Source organism: Garra rufa, chromosome 7 (genome assembly GCF_049309525.1).
Source record: "Garra rufa chromosome 7, GarRuf1.0, whole genome shotgun sequence".
In the NCBI taxonomy this organism is placed as follows: Eukaryota; Metazoa; Chordata; class Actinopteri; order Cypriniformes; family Cyprinidae; genus Garra; species Garra rufa.
The window spans coordinates 40,642,845-40,652,452 of record NC_133367.1 but is presented as its reverse complement, the minus strand read 5'-3'; positions in this window follow the sequence as shown (position 1 = coordinate 40,652,452).

Genomic DNA, 9,608 nt, shown 5'->3' with positions numbered 1-9,608 from the left:
GGCGGGTTTTCCTCTCTGTTAATCAGGGTTAGGAGCCTGTCTGCGCCTGACTTCCGGGTCGAGTGTCACCTCCCCTTCAGGCTTTATGACTAACTAGGAGTTCTCCCTTTTCAGGACCTTGAAATGACTTTGGCTGCTCCCCTTTCTGCGGAAAGGGTCCTACTAGAGCACCACCTTCTGGCGGGTGTTGGCATTTCTCCCTGTTTCTCAGGGTTTTGAAGCCTACCCTTAACGTGCTAGAAGCGAAGGCTCCTACGATTGAAGGCTGTTGGCAGCTCACCTTTTCAAGGTTCCCTCAAAGCAGCGCCACTGCCGCATGGTGAATTTTTCTCCGTTGACTAAAGGAAGAAATAACCACTATCTTTTCTCAAGGTCCTGATTTGAGCACGTTCCCTACCCTTCGCAAGGGTCCCGTTTTAGAGCACGGCTCCTAGTGGGATGAGTATGCTCCCCCTTCTAATGAGCACCTTCTCCTAGTAAGCATCCATGTGGACTGGCTTTAGTATGCTCCCCTTCACACTAAGGATCCCTTCAGAGTATAGCCTTTTTAAGGACGGATGTTCCTCCCTGCAAGTCGGGGTTAGGGGTCTGTCCGCTGTCTGCGTCCACTATCATGATGGTCAGTAGCTCCATGATTTCATCAGTTGACTAACAGTTTGAGGACTGTCTTTCCTGAATAGGGTGTAGCATTGCTACCCTCTCTAATACAGGGAGGGTCCTCCCCTATTTTAATTCTTGTCATCCTTGACAAATCTGGAGCTTTAACAATGAAACCCCCAAAATGGGGGAAAACACAGTCTCCAAATCCCATTTTACTAGGGTAGTGTCCCATGCTAAACCCTGGGCACTTTCTGAAATCCATAATAGTGGTAAGTGCGCACGCAATCCTTGTGCACTTCCCAAAATCCACATAAGTGGTAAGTTCCCACCAAGTTTTTGGGTTCTTTTCTAAAATCCTATATGGTATGGGTTACGCGGTCCTCGTTCCCATTTTTTGAGTTGGTTTAAAACCCCGGTCTCCCTGGGCCCAACTTCACTCGATATCACCTTAGATATCTCCTGACCATCTGTTATCAAGGGTGTGGTATCTGATGATAACCCCTGCTAGAACGGTCTCTGTCTTAGGACAGGCCTGTTAGTCGCTATCTCTGAGTCAGTTCACTGAGGGAACTAGACTCGGTAGTACTGGCAGTTCCTGTTCTAGTTAAGTCTAAGTATTAACTTAGCCGTTCCTCCGAAGGAATCTCCTATTCCAACCTGAGCTGTGCTCTGGGTCCTTTGACCAATTCAGGTAAGTGAGTAACAGTTCAGGCTTTGGCCGGGGAGGTTACGTTCTGACAGCTGTCACCTCGTCCTATAGGGATAATTCTTCACAGAATTTACACTTAGTGCTCGCTACTATGCACTCCCCTCAGCATGGAGACGTGGGTATAACCGTTCCCCAATAGTGACTCCTAGGGGACGCGGTGAGATTTCCCTCGGAAGGGAACATCTCTAGGTTACGTATGTAACCATGGTTCCCTGAGAAGGGAACGAGACACCGCGTCCCCTACGCTTTTTTCCATGCTTCGGACGAGAAGCTTCAGACGATGAAGCGGATATGTGTTTACACCGGTGGCTCTTTATACTGTGTCGCCCGGTAGTGACGCACCGGCAGCGACGAGCGCGCCGCAGTGACGTCATACGCTGTCGCCGGCCATTTCATGTAGTTTTTCTATATGCATTCTTCAGACACGAGTCACGCTGCGGCGTTCCCCAATAGCGACCCCTAGGGGACGCAGTGTCTCGTTCCCTTCTCAGGGAACCATGGTTACATACGTAACCTAGAGACGTTTATTTATATTCATTTTTTTCAATTATTATTCATAAAGTAATATAAAGATGATGAATGGCTATACGGAAACTTTGAAAATTTAAATGCAGATAACATATCTCAACACAAAATTGTCATAAGACATAAAAATCAGGTTCCATGGATGTGTTTCATGGATGAAATCAAGTGCCACCCTACATTTCATTCATTTGGAGATCCGTTACATCACATGCTGTTTCGTGTTGATCCTAATGATGGTGTTTTTGAAAGGCTTTCTGCAGTCAGATCTTTACTGTGAGTAACCTGCAACCATCAACCTCACTTTCTCCGTCACACTTCCAGAAGAAAAGCTTTTGTTTCATCTGCTCATGAATGATTTATACCTTTAAAGTTCTTCCTTTTAACAATATCATGTGGGCTGTTAGGCCAGGTTTATTTTCCTGCGACCAGATTTACCATTAAGCGTCCTCTGGAGAACGCCACCTTCTTTTGAAATGGATTACTGAATTATTCAGCAAGTTCGTCATGTGACCGTGTTCCCAACAGTTCTGAAATATTAATATACACAGTTGTACTTATCAATATGACTGTACAAAATATTAATGTTGGTTATTTTATTCCATCTTTTTTTTTTGACACAAATCAATAAGGATCTCCTTTTACAGCACTTGAACAGATTGTTAGTTTCTAAAACACTATAATTTCTCTTACAACGATTATATTATTTACCATACATATTATATAAACCAGTGTGGAAAAGTGGTTGAAAAAAATTCCTTGCACAAACTTTTACTTTGAAGCGCTTTAGATTAATGAATCGTCCAAATGAACTGATTCTCTAAATGAATCAGACTTATTTTCCTTTTTTTTTTTTGGGAACCAAATACTAACGTTAGGAGAACGTTCTTTTTAGGTTATATTTTTTTGTAACCATAAAATAATGCTCCCCGCACATTGCATGGTGGTTATTATTATATAACCTATACAGACCATTCCCTGATGGTTATTTTTAGCTTATTATTTTACATCCATAAAATAACATTCCCAGAACGTTGCTCAGTGGTAATTTTTAAAATAACCTAAAAATAAATTACAGAGAACATTCCCTAATAGTTATTAATAATTTTGCAACTATAAAATAATGTTCCTATGTTTTCTCACTATCCAAAAACAAAGCTTAACAAAATAATGTTCTGGAAACATTATAATAATGTTAGAATGATGTTCTGAAAAATAAAACAAACTTTCTGGAAACGTTAGAATAATGTTCTAATAGCGTTCTAAAACCAAAAACTTCACTGGAACCTAAAACTAACATTCTGGGAACGTTAGAATGATGTTAGAATAACATTCTACAAACCAAAACTAACATTCTGGGAACGTTTAAATCTTTGCTGGCTATTCAAAAGCAATCCATAAAAAAATATAGTTCTGGGAACGCTCTACAAACCAAAAACTAATGTTCCGGGAACGTTAAGAACATTTTGGGCTAACCAAAAGCAAACCATTAAAAAATATTGTTCTGGGAATCAAAAACTAACGTTTTGGAAAACAAAAAAAACTTTCTGGGAACCTAAAACGTTAGAATAACCTTTTACAAATCAAAAACTAACGTTCTGGGAACGTTATGAAACTTTCCTGGCTAACCAAAAGCTAACCATAAAAAACAACATTCTGAGATCTTTCTACAAACAAAAAGCTTACATTCTGGGAACATTAAGAAAACTTTCCTGGCTAACCATTACATTTACATTTACATTTAGTCATTTAGCAGACGCTTTTATCCAAAGCGACTAACAAGTGGGAATACAACAAGTGATTCATCCTAAGGAGGCAGATCAACATAGGAAGTGCTCAAAAATACCATATATCAGGCGTTGTTAGAAGAGTGCAGGCTAGAAGGGGAAGATCAAGAAAGAGAGGAGAATTTTTTTTTCTTTTCTTTTTTTTTATAGAGTCACATAGTGTCGAAAAAGATGGGTTTTCAGCAGTCGCTTGAAAGCTGTTAAGGAGACTGAATTCCGGATAGGGGTGGGAAGATCATTCCACCAGGCAGGAACGTTGAACGAGAATGTTCTGGAAAGTGATTTCATACCTCTCTGTGGTGGTACAATGAGGCGTCTTCCACTAGAGGATCTCAGACATCTGGAGGGAGTGTAGATTCGTAGTAGTGAATGGAGGTAAGCAGGTGATGAGCCGGTGACTGTCCTATATGCCAGCATCAGTGCCTTGAATTTGATGCGTGCTGTAACTGGTAGCCAGTGCAGAGATATGAAGAGAGGTGTGACATGGGCCTTTTTGGGCTCATTGAAGACCAGTCGTGCTGCTGCATTCTGAATCATTTGTAGAGGTCTGATTGTACATGCTGGAAGACCGGCTAAAAGAGCATTGCAGTAGTCCAGCCCGGAAATGATCAGGGCCTGGACAAGGAGTTGTGTAGCATGCTCTGTTAGGAAGGGCCTGATCTTTCTGATGTTGTGCAATGCAAACCTGCAAGATCTAGCAGTTTTAGCAATGTGATCTTTAAAGGTCAATTGGTCGTCAAAGATTACACCCAGATGTCTGGCTGAAGTCGATGGGGTAATTGTTGATGAACCTAACTGGATGGAGAAGTCATGTTGTAAAGATGGAGTGGCAGGAAAGATGAGGAGTTCAGTCTTTGCTAGGTTGAGCTGTAGATGGTGTTCCTTCATCCATGAAGAGATATCCGCCAGGCAGCCTAAGATCCGCGCAGTCTTTAGATAGGATCTAAAAGACATGTCGTCGGATGGCTGGAGAGGAGTAGTTTGGCTACTTCTGCCTCAGAGTAAGGACAGAAGGAGAAGAGGGGAGTTCCAGTCGTGGGTGTGGTCAACTGTAGTTCCTGTATGTGTGGAGCTGAGAACTTATTACTGATAGATGTAGTTTTGTCTGTGAAGAATGTGGCAAAATCATCAGCTGTTATAGAAATGGTGGGAGGTGGTGGAGGGGGGCAAAGCAGTGAATTAAAAGTTTTGAAAAGGTTGCGTGCATCCGGAGCATTGTTGATCTTGTTGTGGAAGTATGAAGATTTGGCAGTATGTACATGGGAAGAGAAGGATGAGGGCAGAGACCAATACATACTCAGGTCAGATGGATCCTGAGATTTGTGCCATTTTCTCTCGGCTGCCCTAAGTTTGGACCGATGCTCTTGGAGAACATCGGATAACCAAGGGTTTGAAGGAGCAGCCCGTGCTGGCCTGGAGGAGAGAGGGCATATATCGTCTAGACAAGAGGTTAGAGTGGAGCACAAGGTGTCGGTTGCTGCATTAGTATCCAGGGATGAGAAGTGGGTTGGAGAGGGAAGGGAGGAAGATACTAAGGAAGAAAGGTGGGAGGGTGAGAGAGAGCGTAGGTTTCATCTAAAAGTAACAGGTAGAGGTGTTGGGGGAGCACAAGTAGCAAGATGTAGGTTAAGGGTAATGAAGAAGTGGTCAGAGATGTGTAGGGGTTTGACTACAATGTTATCTGAAATACAATTTCGTGTGTAAATGAGATCAAGTTGGTTGCCAGATTTATGAGTGTATGTAGTGATGATGCGTTTTAGATCAAATGAAGCTAGGAGTGAATGGAAGTATGCAGCATAGGGCTTGTCAAGGTGAATGTTGAAGTCCCCAAAGACTAAAAGTGGAGTGCCATCCTCTGGAAAAGAGGAAAGCAGCCCATCCAGCTCTTCTAAGAATACGCCAAGTTGACTAGGTGGGCGGTAAATTACCACAACATGGATTTTGATAGGAGATATGATAGTGATTGTATGTGATTCAAATGAGTTATAGTTGCATAGAGGAGAATGGGTTGAGTATTTCCAGTTGTCAGAAATAAGAAGTCCCGTACCCCAACCCCTTCCAGTCTGACGAGGGATGTGAGAGAAGGAGAATTTATTAGATAGAGCGGCTGGGGTTGCAGAGTCTTCTGGACGTATCCAGGTCTCAGTCAAACCTAGGATGCTCAGGCCAGATTGCAAAGAAAATGCCGAAATGAAGTCAGCTTTGTTGACAGCTGACTGACAGTTCCAAAGACCAACCGTGAAAGAGAAAGGTTCAGTGGAAGAGGTGTCGATAGGACGCAGGTTGGAAATATTGCGTCAACGTGTGTGTGTGATGTTAGTGCGGTGTGTAGAGAGCACCGGAATGAATTGGAAACACATGATAGAGGAGGACAGAAAGAAGAGTGAAATAAAGGAAAGGATTACTTATGTGCGTTGTCGGTTTCGTTGCTCGGATAAGTCGCACAGGAAAAGTCGCAGGTCTTTACTTTCGTCGGTCTTCACGCGAGGAGGCTGAACATTTCTGCTGACGCTTCAGCGTCAGCTGATACAACACAGTTAAATACACCACCAATCAATACTTTAGTGATAGCAGCTGGGGACGCCCACTCGGCTGAGTCAGTCCCAAATGGATCGTACGCAACCGGGTCAAACCGAAACCAAAAAGTCACACACTTTGCACATTTAAGCGCGCTCAGGAAGGGAGCGATATCACAAACAAAAGCTTCCCTTGGCCGTCGGCGCAGTATTTCAATTTGAATAAGAGCAATCAAAACTACTATTTAGAACGAAATCACCAGGAAACAAATAAACAGAAACAAACAAATACTCTCTAGCAGCAACAAAATGCAAGTCGAAACGAATAAGTCAATAAATAGAAAACAAGGACGTGTTTATCTAGCAGCAACAAATGCAACAACCGCCTATTTAAAATACAGAATTTAAGTAGTCACTTATGCGCTGTCGTCCTGTCCGCGCCAGAGGACTGAAAATCACTTATCCCAACCAAAAACAAACCATCCTCCGCCCCAGAGATTTATGACACAAAGGCGGATTATTAATCAAGACACTGCAGAGAGGTTCTCTGCCTTGTTTGACCCATGTTCTCTGATGGGATGCACTGATGTTGATGAATTTATCCGATCTTTTAATGGTCAGTGCTTATCGATTTTAGATAAAGTAGCACCAATGAAACTGAGCGCTGTCTCCCACAAAAAAGCCTGTCCATGGGTTGATGAAGCTATTTTAAGTTTTAGGAGAAATTGTAGAAAAGTGGAGCGTCTTTGGAAATCTTCTAAACTCGAGGTTCATAGGCTCCACCTTAAAGATCTTATGGTCACCTTGAATGAGATGTTGAAAAAGGCGAGAATGTGCTTTTTTTCTCAACTTATTTCCTCGAATAAGCACAATCCCAAAATCTTATTTGACACCATTAATACAATAGTTTCTCAAACTAGCTCTCAAATAACTGTGTTATCTAGTTCTGACTGTAATGAATTCCTCCACTTTTTTGTTAATAAGATCAGAGATGTTAGGGCCAACATTGCACCATCATTGGCCCAGAACTTTGCCTTTGACCTGTCTCCTGCCCATGGTTGGTCCACCTTTACACCTGTGACGTTATATGACATCACCTCTCTGTTACATTCCATGAAATCATCATTTTGTCTTATGGATGTTGTCCCTACTGTGCTATTTGTACAAGTTTTTGACTCCATTGGCCCCTGTATTGTTGAGATGCTTAATTCTTCACTCCTAAATGGTGTCGTTCCTGTTTTTTTTAAACATGCTGTTGTTAAGCCTGTACTTAAAAAAACTAATTTGGATCCTCTACAACTGAATAACTATAGACCAATTTCGAAGCTTCCTTTTATGTCAAAAATTCTAGAAAAAGTTGTAGCAGAAAAACTCACTCTTTTTCTAGAGTTATTCGACAAATTTCAGTCTGGTTTTCGCAAAAAACATTCCACAGAAACGGCGTTACTTAAAGTTTCAAATGATATTATGATGTCAGCTGACTCTAAAAAATATTCAGTGTTGGTCCTATTGGACCTCTCATCAGCTTTTGACACAGTTGATCATAATATTATGATTAATAGACTTCGTGATCTGTTTGGTATATCGGGATCAGTTTTAAAATGGTTTTCATCCTACCTGTCTGGTAGAAGTTTTAGTGTTAATATGAATCAGATTATGTCTGAAACTGCAGAGTGTGGGGTACCTCAAGGTTCTGTCTTGGGTCCTATCTTGTTCCTCTTGTATATATTTCCTCTCGGTCAGGTTATTAGTCAGTTTAGCGACATATCTTACCACCTATATGCGGATGACATCCAACTGTATTGTTCCTTTAAGGAAACTGAGTTGTCTAAATTGTCTTCTTTAGTTAACTGTCTGACCAGTATTAAACAGTGGTTATGTGAGAACTTTTTGCTTCTGAATTCTGACAAAACAGAAACACTAATCATCGCCCCTGAAAGTAAAATCCCAAAGATTATACAATATATTGGTGACTTAGGCTCGTCTGTCCAACCGAGCCTCAGGATTTTAGGTGTTGTCTTCGAGTCAGCTTATCCTTGGAGCTTCATTCTAAACAATTAGTTAGAAACTGCTTTTTTCAACTAAGGAACATTTCCAAATTAAGATCATTTGTGACCAAAGGTGAGTTAGAGATGATTATTCATGCGTTCATCTCCTCACGTTTAGACTACTGTAACAGTCTTTTTACGTGTTTGAGTAAGAAGGAGCTTCATCGTCTCCAGGCTGTTCAGAACTCTGCTGCAAGGCTTTTAACTCACATTAAGAAAAGAGAACACATCACACCTGTTTTAGCATCGCTTCACTGGTTACCAGTTCAGTACAGAATTCATTTTAAAATCCTGGTTCTTACCTTTAGAGCCTTGCATGGCCAAGTCCCTACCTACATCACTGACCTGATACAGCTTCACAATCCTACCCGGAGTCTCAGGTCTTTAGATCAGATGCTATTAGTTGTTCCCCGCACTCATTTTAAAACTAGAGGTGACCAGGCATTCCAGGCAGTTGCCCCCAGGCTGTGGAATGCTTTGCCCCTTGTTCTACGTTGCGCGAACTCAGTTGATTCTTTTAAAAAAGAACTGAAGACTTTGCTCTTCAAGCAGGCTTTTTGGTTAGTCGAGGGGTTTTTTATGGCTGTTTGTTGTGTTTGCTGTTTGTTTTTTGTGGAATGTATTTAAATTGTTCTAGTATTACATTTTACTGTGAAGCACTTTGTGATGTCTATCTGTGAAAAGTGCTATAGAAATAAATTTTACTTACTTACTTACTACTTACATAAAAAAATATAGTTCTGGGAACACTCTACAAACCAAAAACTAACGTTCTGGGAACGTTAAGAACATTCCGGGCTAACCAAAAGCAAACCATTAAAAAATATTGTTCTGGGAATCAAAAAATAATGTTCTGGGAACCAAAAACTAATGTTCTGGAAAACAAAAAGCTTTCTGGGAACCTAAAACATTAGAATAACTTTTTACAAATCAAAAACTAACATTCTGGGAATGTTAAGAAAACTTTCCTGGCTAACCAAAAGCTAACCATAAAAAATAGCATTCTGAGAACGTTCTACAAACAAAAAGCTAACATTCTGGGAAGATTAAGAAAACTTTCCTGGCTAACCAAAAACAAACCATAAAAAAAAAAAAAAAAAAAAAAAAAAAAACATAACATTCTGGGAATGTTCTAGGAAACAATAATTGTTAACTGGGAATATGACTGTACATGAACACAAATAGAGCTGAATTATATAATGCACCTTATTTTTAACGTAAAAGTGGGCTTGTTAGGGGAACATTACAATAACGTTCTAAAAACCAAAAACAAACTTTCTGGGAACCAAAAACTAATGTTCTTGGATAATAATGTCAGAATAGCATTCAAACGATTTTCTAAAAACCTAAAACTTTCTTGGAACCAAAAATTTATGTTCTGGGAACGTTCTACAAACCAAAAACTAACGTTCTGGGAACGTTAAGA